The following is a 15,336-nucleotide window of genomic DNA, read 5'->3' as shown; positions in this document are numbered from 1 at the left end:
ACGTTTGCTGTTCAGACAGCTCCATGTTAGGGCAGATTAATGCAGTCAAAGGAAAGGGGTTATGCAGTCTCTTCACTGCACATACCAACTTTGTTAGAAAGTTTATAATGTTATCAGACCCATGGATGTATACACAATGTTACTGTGTTGTTGACAGAAAAAGCAAATACATGGATTAGCCTTTTAGTCAATATTTTCCTATGACTTTCTCTGGAGGAGGTGGTGTTGCCGTAGCAGAACTGCAGTCCACAGCCTTTTCTCTGGAAGCTGCTTTATGAAAATAATGGGCTAGCCCAACCTCCAGAAGACCACAGTTATAGGATCAACACTCCTATAGCAATCCTGGAATTACATGGCTTGGGAGTTCTGCTCAAGAGACTAACACTGTCACTCCTCTATGTACATCATGACTAATACTTTTCTTTCCCTTAAAAGCACATGTAGACATAAAACAAGACAAACAATCTTAAAGATTTAGATGTTTTCTCAACTGCTGTAAGCATGCAAGTTTAAGTATAACATTAATATTTAGATAACACCATGCATTTTTTATGTTCTTTGTGATCAAATAAATCCCTGATGATATTAAGAAATTCTGCTTTGTCATTTCTAGTTATGAAGCAGAATTCTAATACACTATTTGTAAATTGAGATGAACAAAGTTTTGACAACTTTGATCATTTCTCTAGTTATACCACTACTTTTTACACAGAGACAAAGATGTGAAGCAACTTTCAATCATAGGCACCTGTCCTAGGCAAGAGAACTTTTGAGGTATGCTTATACCTAATTTCCTGATGCATGGAAAGAACTGGAAGTTAAGTGGCAACAATCAATTGCTCCCAGCATTGTTTCACATATATTTTAGCTATCCTCAGGTTTAAACCCAGACTGAAAATCTGCTAAGTTAAGATAATGCAAAAAGAAACCTTGCAGATATTTTTACTTTACAGTAACAACAGAAACAAGGACAAATTTTTAGAATTATAACTGAAATACATTGACTTCTTTTTCGTCTAGCCCTTCTAATCTAATAAAAACCACAGCATCCCAAAGCTATGTTTTCTGTTGTAAGAAGAACCCTCTCCAGATGGATTGTGTAGGGCATAAATAACCTTTTCCAAACTGTGCTGTTTGACTCTGACATGAATCCTGTCACCCACCATAAACAATCATCTGCTCTTAATGTCTGTTTTATAGCTTTGTCAGGGCTTGCAGCATGGTTTTATTCAGTCTTCGAAGAATGTTCTGTAAGAGGTGATCAATTTTTCCCTCTGGTTCACATTCTACCATTTAAATTGTACTGTAGTGAACTTCAAATGAAAGCACAACAAATTAAACTAGAGAAGTCCCTAGGCATTTATAATGATAACAGCTAGAGCACTATAACAAATATTTTTCCAAATTAAAAAGCTCTAGCTCATTAAGTGTGAAGGAAGGTTGATTTCAGATCTTCAAATGCAACAGGCTACTAAACTCAATTAACTTTTGAGTCCGGTCTTGTTCTCCAACCTGAATGTTAATAGAAGTCTGTTAATTGAACATTATACCCAAGAGAGAACAAAGAATCCATTTCATATCTAGTAATTGCTTAAATGAGCCCAATTATAGGCCACCTTTAATGCCACATGTATTGCATTTCTAAGTTCAGCACATGTACTGTCTGCATTGCTGGCTTTGAGATTTAAGTTCTGTGCAGTAACCAAAACAATGATTATGTTGCAATAGTGAGAGAATGGTTACAGACAGCTGAGGCTACATTTCCCTTCACTTTCATATAAGCAATTTTACCATTTCACCACTTTTATACATTGCTTACTGCTTTCAGTCATGCATATCGCAGCTGGTGGCTCTTTGTATGTGGTTGTACATGTCTGTTTGTCTTGATTTTTGATGTTCTTGAGGACATCTTCCCATGCACAGTGTCCATATATTAAAAAAATGCACTCGGGGAAAAGAACTGCAGATTGAGCTGCAGCTGGAAGTATAGAATGTTTTTTACTCTGCCGAACCCTGTGCTTCATTGTAAGGAGTAGCATTACAGATGGAAGAAAAATTTTCTAGAAATTATGCAGAAAAAATAATAAATAAATTCCCAGAAGCTGGAGTAGGGAGATGACCATTTGCAAAGAAGCTTTTAAACAGAAAGGTACCATGGGTGGAGTTTCAGCTTAGGTAAACCACTACAAAGCAGGGAGTAGCTCCTTGATGACATGGGATAAAATTAGATTAATTGATGTGACACTGTATCTAACCCTATACTAAAGACCTAAAAAACCAAGCTCAGAGGTTGTCTGGAGACAGAGAGTTTTCTGCATTCCATTATAACTCCTTAATTATAAAAGAAGGAATATTAATGTTAATTAACAAGACATACTGAAGAGAGAAACTCCATAGATTTGAGGGAGGAAGATATTTGCATTAAGGAAAGGTTTACACAGAAATGTTCAGATTCCAGATATATACACCATGTTATCTTCAAGAGCAAGAGCTACCGCTTATTGCTGGGAGCAAGATAATGTTTATCACAGGTGTTCCACAGATATGCAGCAGGAGACAGATATATTTTGGAGAAAAACTTCTTAAGCAGAAAGTAATGAAGAAAACCCTGTTCATCAAAGATAACTGCAGTTAGTTATTGTAACCCTCCTGAGAGGTGGGAGCCTGGCAGATCTGAGCCTGAACAGAGATTCTGTTGAACAGCTTTCCTCAGGCACAAGCAGAATGAACCAACTTCAAAAGATCTTTTCACCCTCCTTAGTTTAATTTTTTCTGTTCTTAGAGAAGTTTGACTTGTGTGTAACTGAATTCTCAAGAATTACAGTGTCATGAAACAAGAAGCCCCAGAACAGAAATCCCCAACCGTACTTGAGGTGCAAGGATCCAGATCAGGACCACCCTGAGGATTTAAAAGCATGATGCTTAGGAGCTGCATCTAGCCCAGGGGTCCTCAAACTGTTTAAACAGGGGTCCAGCGCGGATGAAGTGGCAGGCAGCCATCTGCAGCTGCTTGGTTCCCCCCCAACCCCTGGGGGGTGGAAGGGGGTGTGTGTGTGTCTGTAAATACTGGGGGCCAGACTGAGGATCCTGGGGGGCCGTATCCGGCCAGTGGGCCATAGTTTGAGGACCCCTGATCTAGCCTGAGAAATACCTTCCAGCTCCAGTATGTTTGAAGGCTTTTCCTATAAAGCTAGTTACATTATGCGTACAGTCAACTTCTAGCCACATGGTAGTGAATTCTGATTTAAGCAACGTTGCTCCTACTCACTGTCCTGCCCCACACCTCAAGAAAGCATATCACATTTTGAGACAGCGTGCACAACCAAATACAGAGAGAACAGAATCCATGAAGATATTTTGTCCAGGACTACAGCCATGCTAATCTGTGCCTTGGAGAAATCAATGTCCACCATTGAATCTAACGCCAAGAGCTTGACAATTTACTTACACCACTAACTTTTATGAAAAGAAAGAAAGGGGAGGGAAAGGCAATATCCCATATTTTATTTTTCTCTGCAGTACACTCCTCTCTACTTCTACAGAGTAAGAGCAAATTGTCAAAATGTCATTCCCTTCTGTATCTCTTTCTGAAAAAAACTCTTTTTTTATTCAAATATTTAATGCCTATAGCCTTTTGCTGGATCCTGTGTCCCTTCAAGAAAGTAATACTGGCCTGCATTTCTGTTTCTCTTGTGAAAGTCTAATCCTACTCTGTAAAGTTTATAGATTACACTGGCACTTTCATAACTTTTCTATTTCAGAAAATCAGAATGTAAAGATAGTTTTAAATTCCCTTTTCTTGAAACTGAATAAGAATCAGTGAGTATTAAAGGCCACTGCATCTTCATCCTGAAGAATGATTTATCTCAGAGAAGTGAATAAGATGGTGTAATAACTGTAGTACTGAGAAATATCAGTTTCATTCAACCTGTCTCCACAGGAGAGATTCAGTACAGATGGATTTCAAAACAACAGTGAAAATGAAATGAATCTTAAAGAGCAATTCAGCTCCTATGTGCAATCTCAAGCTACTACACTCCTTGCATTCCTATCTGAATGCAATTTGCTACTATTATTCTAGCATAATTCAATTGTCTTAAGAACTGAAATCTCAACCTCTTGAGCAGTGAATAAAGATAACAAGAGCTGTTTAACCTGGAATGTTAAAATTATATCTAAAGCCATTACCCTCTGAGGAGACAACTGCCTCAATAAATAGGTACCATAAGAAATATTTCCTAGCAAAATGTTTCCTAGCAAAGAGTTTTTATATCATGACAGTTCCTTCCAAATTCTTGACCTATTCCAGCTGAACAAAGTCTGAACAGTACTTACATGTACTTAGAAAAATAAGAATGCTAACATCTTTCCTAGCGAGCTTCCTTGTCTGCTTTGGTGGGTTTGAAGCTCTCAAACTTTCATCGTTTTATACAAGGTGGACCAGGATGGATTAATACAAGATAAAATTTCATTAAGACAATTAAGCATCTCCTGGGTTCTCATAAAGATCTCTGGTCTACATTATCAGAGAAAATGCTTTCTAAGAACATCTTGAAGTTTCGCTCACAATAATCTCCCTTGAATGCATTACATTGCTGTTGACATCCAAAGGGAAACTTGAGCAACGTGAGAAATTAGAAGGAATTTATATTGTTGCAAGGAAAGAGTCTTAATGTTCAAGAATTTCAGGAAATTCCTAACCCAGTTAAAAAGCTAGAATATAAGACCTAGTAAGTGAAGACTTACCAGAGCAATATAACATATCTTTGAAAATCTGTAGAGATGTCTCCTTTGAAATATGTATTCTTAACTCCACCACCACCACTTAACTGGCATTTCCATCCACAGCTTAGGAGCACCTCCTGGACAGCTGTCAGCAGAGGGAAGTAAGACACAGGATTTACTTGGGATGTTCCCTTAACAGAGCATTGCACAGTCTGTTAAAGGCTAATATTAGCAAAAGCCCCAGAGAAAGCTTAGGCCCTGCTAAGGAAAAAGACCAGGTTGTTTTACACAGTGTTATCAGTCTACGTGCACTTCTTCCAAGTCCCCAGAGAGGTGTTTTTGACAGGACAAGCTACAATGGGTGCAAATTGAAACACAGGAGATTCTCTCTAAACATCAGGAAACACTTTTTGACTGTGAGAGTGACCAAGCACTGCACAGGCTGCCCAGCAGGGTGGTAGAGTCTCCATACTCGGAGATATTCAAAAGCCATATAGACGTGGTCCTGGTCAACTGGCTGTAGTTGGCCCTGCTTCAGGAAGGGTGTCAGACCAGGTGACCTTCAGAGGTCCCTTCCAACCTCAGCCATTCTGTATTTCTGTTTTTACGATTTTTGGGGAAGGTCCTGTGCCAGGAATGTACCTGGAGAGAAACTGTCTTGCACCGCCAGATCCTTAAATTTTATGCAGAAGATGTAAGCCTTTATGGAGCCTATAATTTTTCAGGCTGAGCACTTCCAAACCCCAGGGTTCAGGGCACAGAAGAATAAATACTCATTTTCATGTAAAAGTCTGGCTCAAATCCTAAAGGCTTTGTAGGTAGCAAGAGAAATTTTAATGCACCATTCATTTCCAAAGGATCTGGCTGGAGCAAATAACTTCTGTTGAGCTATTCTTCTGCAAGGTCACAATTTCCTAGGTCTGAACTTTTATAATGATGGTTTGCTAATGTCTTCCTGTAGAAGCCTGAATCAGTCAACACTTCACAAGGCATAGGACTTGAGTGCTTTCAGGTTTGTGAAGTGCACAGGCTGAATATTCAAGCAGTCAGGCCCTCTGACTCTCCTTTGAGTCTCACTGTTCAAAAGGAGTAAAGATCCCAGGTAAGCAGCTTCATTAGAATAAAACATCACCAACTCTTTCAGCAATTTTGCTGTCACTACTTTCATGTAATACCTGTGGCATCTTGAAAATATACTTCCCTGAGCCTTTTTATTACTGGTACGGTTTAATCCCAGCTGGCAAGTAAGTACCATGTAGCTGCTTGCTCAGTCCCCTGCCTCCCCCAGTGGGATGGGAAAGAGAATCGGGAAACAAGGTAAAACCTTTGGGCTGAGATAAGAACAGTTTAATAATGGAAATAAAGTAAAAATACTATGTAGTAGTAGTAGTAGTAGCAATGAAAAGGGAGGTTACAGAGAGAGAGAGAGGACTAAAACCCAAGAGAAACAAGTGATGCACAATACAATTGCTCACCACCTGCTGACCGATGCCCAGCCAGTCCCCAAGCAGCAATCGTCCCTCTCTTGCCAATTTCCCCCAGTTTATGTACTGACCATGACATTCTGTGGTATGGAATATCCTTTTAGCTAGTTTGGGTCAGCTGTCCTGGCTCTGCTCCCTCCCAGCTTCTTGTGAACGTGCTCGCTGGCAGAGCATGGGACGCTTAATTCTGACTTCAGGCAAGCACTACTTAGCAACAACTAAAACATCAGTGTGCTATCAGCATTATTCTCATACTAAATCCAAACCACAGCACTGTACCAGCTACTAGGAAGAAAATTAACTCTATCCCAGCTGAAACCAGAAAAATTACTCATGTGAAGGCTGAAGTACTTCTCCCAGTAAGGCACTTTTGGCTGTAAAACATGAGACAGAAAAGTGACTAAGACCCATTTCCATGGTCAGCCAATATAAAGCATGGATCAAGATGTTTAAGGCAGCATCAGTACTTGCTTATTCTAAGAAAAGCTCAGGACCTTATGCATCAGATGCAAGGAAACATTAATCTCCATATCTAGCTGGGGTCCTCTGTCAAGGCTGAGGTGCAAGAGAAGGCAGCACAACTACAGAGACAAGTAGCCTGAAGGAAGAGGTTTCTTCAGCTGAAGACCAACTTTCTCAATAGCTCAGGTGGAGGGAGGAGGATGCATCCTAAAAAAAAAAAAAGTAGCATCAGCAGCATATACTTCCACTTGACAGTACACACATAGACAGGCCTACCTTCATAGAAGTGAATGTGTTTAGGTTACAACAGCTCAGCACATTTCTGGTAAATACTTATAGGTTAGTCTGCAAGAAATGATGTTTAGTCAGAGAAACAATTATTCCAAGTACAAAATAAGGATGAAACATTATTCAGTAACTGTGAAAAAATTCACCATATTTATGCCTCCTCTTATGGGCACTTACGTAGAAGCATCAGAATAAGACGTTATTTTAACTTATACTGACATCTTTTCAATAGGCATCCTTATTACACAAAATATGCATAATAGATCAATGTGAAGCCAATTTTATTGTAATTAAAACTTTATTTGTATTTATTATGAAATCCAGTTCATGAACATTACTTAGTATATCTCATTCACTGCACCCCTTTCTCAATAACTGAGTACATCCCCTAAGAAAGGGAATACCATCAGTCAGGAGCTCACAGATCAAGGATGACTGCTAACAGGACAGTACTTTCTTGGGCTTCATACAAGAGAGACCTGAGGTTTGTTAATGCTGAAACTTTCCAAACCCTAAAGTACTTCCAAGCATAGGATTGATGAGGATGCAAGCTGTGTTTTTTGTTGTTGTAGGACACCACTTTGAAGTGATCAAGTAAAGATACAAGATGAAAACATTACACTGTTGCAGCAGTTGTGCTGGGGGGTGGAGGAAGGCAGGGACAGCTTACTTTCCCACTTTAATATGGAAGGAAACAAAATCAGATTTGCTTGCTTTCTGCAAGAAGTATTCTCTTACAAGAGCCAAAACAAATTCTAGATGTTCTTTTAGTCATTGCGTGATATTGGAAGAGCAGCAGGACTGAAGGGACCCAGAGGATCCTCTGAGGTCAATGCACAAAAACGCTTTTAACAATTGCTGGCTGGGGCTAAACCATGACAACCACCTGTCCCGGCAACTTGTTCTAGTGTTTCACCACCCTCATTGTAAAGAATGTCTTCCTTACATCTAGTCAAAATCTACCCTCTTTTAATTTAAAACCATTACCCCTTGTCCTGTCCCAACAGGCCCTACTAAAAAGTCTGTCCCCGTCTTTCTTATAAGCCCCCTTTAAGTATTGAAAGTATGCAATAAGGTCTCCTGGAGCCTTCTCTTCTCCAGGCTCCAGAACAACCCCAACTCTCTCAGTGTTTACTCACAGGAGAGGTGTTCCGTTCCTCTGATTGTTTTTGTGGCCCTCCTCTGGACCCGCTCCATCAGATCTGTGTCTTTCCTCTACTGAGGACTCCAGAGGTGGATGCAGTACTCCAGGTGGGGTTTTACCAAAGCAGAGTAGAGGGGCAGAATCACCTCCCTTGCTCTGCTGGCCACACTTCTTTTTATGCAAGCCAAGGTATGATTGGCTTTCTGGGCTGCAAGCACACATTGCTGGCTCATGCCAAGCTTCTCCTCCACCAGTACCCCCAAGTCCTTCTCCATGGGGCTGCTCTTGATCACTTCATCCCCCAGCCTCTCCCCTTACTTCAGTTGACCACCACATTATGTGATATTCTTCAATAACAATTAGTTTCCCCATTTTTCTAGTTATTTCTCCTTCATCTCTAGTATTCCACTATCTTACAAATCCAACATGTTTTTAGAAAAGTCATAATTCCTGCCATTTTATTTCATGCTTTCTCATTCTGAGGAAAAAAAAAAAAAAAAAGGCTATAATGCATATAGCCCCTGGCTACATACATTACAATATTACACAGTTCCCATCCTCAGCAATAAGAGAAATCCCTGGGTGACTTTTTCATTATGGGGGCACTCCAAGAAATAAGGTATCAGCCTAAATGCATTTGGTAAACCAATGGTCTTTACCTAAGGGTACTGAGACTAAATGGTATGCACTGCTCCAGGTTATTTTGGCAGCCCTTCCTAGTTTCACCTATATAATCCAGCAAAGAGGTGGGACCGGGGCAGATAATATAATCGATAGAATAGTTTTCTTTCATAAGCAGAGAGCTAACTCCATATCTCACTCAACAACACTAGTGTTTTGAATGATCCAAGTTTCCAGGAAGCACGGTTCACCATGTGCACACAACCCCAGACATGCTCCCTAAACCCATGCTCCAGTTACTCTCTCTAGTTTCAACAGCCTTCTCCCACTCACTTTTTGATCAATGAGAATAAATCCAGTTTATTCCCACTTGTTATACACCATTATTCGTTATATATACACACATCACAGAGCACTTTCCAACAGTGTCTGACTTTCAAGCAGCTCTTCAGACCCACCCCACAGCTTCTTCACCCTCCTCTACTTTTACATTCTCATGATGTTACACACTGTCTTTACCAGCTAACATCTGCTACATCCACTGAACACCACTTCTGCCTCACTGCAGCTACTGATTGCCCTCTGAACTCCCTGGTGCTTCAATTTTATGACTTTCCCAATAGAAGTACAGCTTGTGGCATCTCCTTTTAAAGGTCTGTCACCATTCTTAACATTCTTTCTATCTCATTTTTATCTGAAGAATATTCAAATTGAAATATAAGCACTTTGATGAAGTGTAAAAATCTATAAAAAGAGCTATAACTAGTTACACTGAGTTGGTGAAAACTGAAAAAAAACGCCTGGGGGTCTGTCAAGCGAAAAGCGGGGTGGTGGGGAGGGAATCCTCTCAACCCCAGGTGTTTGATCCATCTATTAGAGCCTCAGGAAAGCCACTGAGACCCTCGTGCCCAACCAGTCTGTCAGTGTCCTGTTACAGGGACCCTTCACCGAACAATCCCACTGGATCAGATGGCAATTCAACTGCCTTGTTCAGGGAAACGTGTCAACAGCATCAAGGAGACCCCTCGGCGGGTCTTCCCACTTTGTGTGACTGTGTTACCCGCTGTCAGCAACTGTTAGTGCCCACAGAGGACTCACACTAACAGTTTGCAGAATAACGCTCTTTATTACAAAATCATGGCAAGTTAAGATTCGTGGTTGCTGGTGATAGGGGCTGTCTGCAAAAACAAGCTTGAAATGATACACTACCAAACTATATACAACCAAAACCTTAATTACTAATGACAGCTAGAATTAATTTGTTATTTATCATGCATAAGTCAAAGTTCTTAACCAATAAGCATCCCTATGGGGGGAGAAGACACGTTCAGCCCGTTGACTGATCCCAGAAATTACAATGGAATCTTCCCCTCTCTTCTCCATCTGTTCACTTTTTACACTTCATAGTACATTGCATATTCATTCATCAGACACAGGATTGGTTACAAGTTTCTCGCTTCTAATGCAAATTAGTACCCATCCTCAGATAGCACTACTGAAGTTCTCTGCTAACTACGCATGCTCCTCAAGCAGGGCTTTGCCCTCTTTAGGGGGGGCTATTTGCGCTGGACATCATTATCTCCCACTACAATTATCTCTGCCTTATTTTCAGGCAATTTTCTGTTGATGTCAGTGGACTGCAGCACCTTATGACCCTGTTTCTCTGATAGCCAGAATTTTCCTCACTTGAAAGCTTCTTTCTGTGTAACTTAGATAATGATGTTCTTTTCACTGTGTTCTCATGCTCTCCAAGGCTGACTGCCTTGATTAGAAGTCCATTCATAACAACTTTAGAGCGAGTCAGATTGACCTAGCTTTGTGAACACTGAATGAGAGTTGGGTAATCTGGGAGTTTAGACAACAATCCCACCCCTGTCTGGACTTATTTCAGTCCAGGAGTAGTCCATTTCCATCACATTTAGGTGGAGCTTGAGTGACTCTAGTCATACATATTGTTGTTACTGACCAGTATCGTGTGCCCAGTGAGTTGTAGTAGTACCCTGGAGGCAGGTAACTGAGAAGGAGGTATGTGTTAGTATTACAATGAGATTATTTCACCTGAGGAAAGTAATTTTGCCACAATGGTTGGCTCAGCCATGGACATCTCACAGATTCTTCATGTGACAACTGCTATGCAGTTTACCAGCTGTGTGGTGCCAGCAAGTTCCCACTCCTGCAGGGAGCACAAAAGCCTGGCCATGGTGTCTCCACTCTGCTCCATCCTCCGTCACTCCTATCAGCAGGTGCTCAGCTGGCAGGATGTGTTGCTTAAGGAACTGTGGTGATGTAGATTCCATGCATGCCAACCATCCTGAAGGCAATAGGTGTATTTTACCCTAAAAAAGCTTTCTGTAATACTATGCTTCTATTAGGTCTCAATTTTCTCTAATTCCCCCCCTCAAGGAGATTTTCCCACAGGGATAATACAGCACATTTATATTCAGAAATTTCTCCTGAAATACCTTTAAGGGAGCAGCTTCTCTTCTGTCTCCAGCCACTTTTTAAAAGGTTATTGACCTGTGTCAGGTATTTACTAGGGTTTCCTCAGAAACCTGAAGAATCACAAGCAGCACCAAAAATAAACACATTAGTGGGAAGTCATCCCCAACAGCATTAAGTGCTTTAAAGGTGTTCCTCCTCCAGGGGTCCAGTGCTAGGCATTTTGTTCACTAACCTTTTCAGCTGTTGGACCTAATTATGAGGGTGTTTTGGCAAAGGGCTTAAGCAGCACCACTGTGTAACTAGCTACCCTCTCTTTAATAAGAGGTCTATTTTGATGATTTTAGTGTCACTTACTCTGCATTGTGCACAGGGTTGTGACAAAGTAGGATATTTAATACTACAGCATTCTGGCTCTAGAGGTGTCTTCTGCCTTATGTGTTTTGAAGGCTGAATGTTGGACATGGCTCACAGCGGCAGCACACCTGCATTACCTGCTGTAACAGAACCCAGGATCAGCAAGGGCAAAAGAAAGAGCCTGAAAGCCCAAGGCAGTAAGAGCAACTTTCTGTTTTCCTCTTGCCTGAATTGAATGAAAGATGCTGTGTAATTAATACAAAGGCAAATTAATAAGAATTGTGTTTTTCAGAGTGTATGAGGCATGAAAGACTGTAGTTTAAAGTCAGAAAATATTAACTGAATTAAAGGCTTAGAAGCAAAAAGAAGAGGACCAAGAGGAAGGATCAAAAATCCAAAAGGATGAGCATGTGGGAGGGGAAGAAGCAGAGGTTTTGTTTCTGGGATTGCTTGCCTCCTTGAAATCTGAGAAACAAAGGAAAAAAAAAAAGGAACTACTTCCATTCTTCTGTACTATCTAATAATACATGAAGTGACTTGTCAGAAAAGAAGGAGCAGCATTCACAACCTCACCAAAGGCAGGTACTCCGATCCACAAATTTATTCTGTCAGACCTCTAAGAACAGTATCTTTTTTCCTAAAGACTGAAGGACTGAGCAATTTTCTTTTTTTGCTTCAAGGACCCTATGAAAATTGTAGTGAATCATATCTTTTATGTTTTATAAACATATTTCTATTCTTGCAATTTAGAAACAAGAAAACAAAAAACCCTATTAATGAAGTATTTCTGTCTGACATGATATTGTTGCCTGCATTTAAAGTTTTGGACTATCTGGGAAATGAAAACCGCTAATGCATCAGGTTTTGGTTTTGCACTCCTTGGCAAGTGAGATGTGATTTATCTGGGAGCAGTTCCATATTTACTTGAAATAAAATTAAAGCACTTAAAGGTATGGAAACACAATCCATAGCAGAATCCCAGATCTGGTTTTAGTTACAGGAATTTACAAAATGCCACACTAAAAGCGAGAGAGAGTTGTTTTTCAGTGTTCAAGGTGTGAGGAAGGACTGAGATTTATCACATCACAGTTGCTTGTTGAGAGGTATTAACCCTGTGTGCTGACGGATGAGAACCAGCCACCTCCCAGTTTAATGACCAGCCTAGAGCCAAGGTAGGGAGGGACTTGGGGAAGCAGTAGGTTACCTGAAACAAAGGGGTGTTCCAGTTCAGGTAAGTGGTATTACACAGATGACAGCAGAAATTCAATGTTAATGGAAATTGGGTAGCTGGTGACCTGTACTACCTTTAAATAAAAAAAATTAATAAAGCTGAAGTAAAGAGAAGAAAGCCTCAAGGCAGGCTTTGCCTTGGCATGGACATTGGCGTTCAGAGCTAAGCGAAATGAAGTGCCAGGGAGGGACCACCTTGTGTGGGGCAGAGCGTTCCAGAAGGCTTTCATACTTACTAAATTTGTGTTTTCTAAAACATTTATGGCAGTGACAAGAATGGCTGGAAGACATACAAAGGACATAACCATTAGAACAGAACATAGTACAGTGAGATTCAGCAGATTATCTTAGCTTTATATTAATAACACTGCTGCGAGATGTTTCTTGACTGACACTACACTGAATCTAAGATTTAGTATCACTTAGGGCAGGTGAGGGACAGGCATGTGTTAGACCTACTTTAGGAGGTTTAGCCCTAAGTTTGCACATAACGGACCTCATTCTGTAACGCAGTGAAAGACAAACACAAATGTAACACTATTTTTGTTTTGCCAAGGGCCTTCAGTAAATTTATACACCAATGATTCTGCTAAAGGTAAGCAATCCCATAAGAAAGCTCCCTAGCAGACAATTCAGTCCCCTGGGTAGATGTGCAAAACCATTAGGACATTTACGGAAACTGCTGGAAATACATAACTAGCTTGTAGACAAAGAGGGCTGGAATGATTTCTATCTCCAGTGAGGTGGCTCCTTTTTGGAGAACGCTAAATATCCCTATTTGAAATGACGTATGTCCAAAGTGAACTGTAAGTAAACTGTGAAGAAAACCAACCACAAAACAGGACCAGACAAAAATTCAGACCAGATCCATTTCTTGAATGTTTGGGGATATGGTGAGCAGCAGCTTTTCCTTGGAGAAGAGTTCCCTTATCCGAGAGAGGAGGGAGGTGGGAGTTCTGTAAGGTTGCAGGGAGGTAAGTGCCAGCAAAAGGATGCAGCACCTTTGCGAGCTGTTCTTGACAGAGAAGTGGGGCATCCAGGGGCCCACAGACTGAGAGAAAGGCAAGGAATTAACCTGCCGCTTCTGGAGTGTCAAAGTACTCCCCTGTGGTCACTGTGGACCTAGGCAGGCCGCCTCTCCAGAGATGGCTCTGCAGCTGAAGCTGATGGGGGTGAGGGAGGTCTGTGCCAAAGCAGGTGGGCCTGGGTTGGCAGTGTACCTGCCTTCCCATCTGCACTGGGGTGTGGGAGCTCACCTTTGCTGCAGGGACAGAGGGGGTCCACCTGCAAGAGAGACTGAAAGCTGAAGGTAGAAAACTGATGCCTTTCATCTTCCCTCCCGAGAGCGGATGGGACTCGCAAAGGGTTTGTGGCATTGAGGAGGCCAGGAGAGGCCCTTCCAGGTGCTGCCCACTGGAGGCACAAGACAGGACCGTTACCCTGGGTCTCCTAGAAATGGGTCTCTTCCCCCAAGACTGATGTTGCTGGAGAGTGATTTCTTCCTCAACAGCAGCAGCAGCATAACATGTTTATGCAGCGACTCTTTGACACCCCCAGTCCAGCTCTGACTGTGACTAGGGACATCGGCAGTCATCAGGGGAAGGCATAGACCAGAGCTCCCATAGACACAAACCCTGCAATGAAGGGAAGAAATGGTAACAAGGCATGGCAACCTCGGCCATCTGACTCACCTCCTGTCCATTCTTCCTGAAAAATCTCATTTTGTTCCAAGTGACAAGCTGAGCAACCGCAGTGTAGCTGGGGTGGAGTCCTGCTGATGCACAGGGAAGACAGTTGCCGCTCAAGTGTATCTGGTTTTAGTACCCTATGTTGTATTGCACACAAATGCGTGATTGTTTGTACCCAAACGGTGGATGGTCCGTCCATCCTGGAAGCTGGAGCCACAATTAAGATAGAGCTACCTCTGCATACCTCTGCAGCTGAGGAGTCTCTGTAAGTGCACTGCAAAGCGGGCATCCTCACCCCTCAGTGGTGCCAAAGGGAGCAGCAGGGCGGGCAGGGGCACTGCCTCCACAAGAGACAATGTGGAGCTGCTGTCTGACGTGGCACTGCTATGCCGATATCCCCGAGTGAGTTTATTTCTAATGGACCTTCATGCCCCATCTTTACAGCACTGATTAGAGGTGTTATGCGTTACAATTTAATTGCCTTGCTCTGCGTAATAGATATTAAAATAAGTGGAGAGGAAATTGAGGCAGACACAGGTATTGGGAGATTTGTACATGTGGTCAATAAATAAGTCATATCCAGCAGATGCGAGAAACAGACACCCGCTTCTGGCTTTGATTATTTTTGCCAAAGTAGAAAACAACCTTGCATATGTCTTTTTAATGCAGAAATTAATGGCTTTGTAATTATGCAAGACTGATATTTTCTGGAATGTATTGCACAGTGTTACTCATAGACTTAATATGATACTAATTTGACACTCATGAACAAAAGCTATGCCTGAAAGGAAGATTTCTTGAATACCTTGGCTAACACTGAGACAATTCATGATGTTACTTTCATTCTGCAGAACCATAACGAACGTGTGTGAGTCAGCACTGGCAGGGTGCAGAACAA

The sequence above is a fragment of the Falco cherrug genome, chromosome 3, assembly GCF_023634085.1.
Source record: "Falco cherrug isolate bFalChe1 chromosome 3, bFalChe1.pri, whole genome shotgun sequence".
NCBI classification, from domain to species: Eukaryota; Metazoa; Chordata; class Aves; order Falconiformes; family Falconidae; genus Falco; species Falco cherrug.
This window is presented reverse-complemented; position numbering follows the sequence as displayed.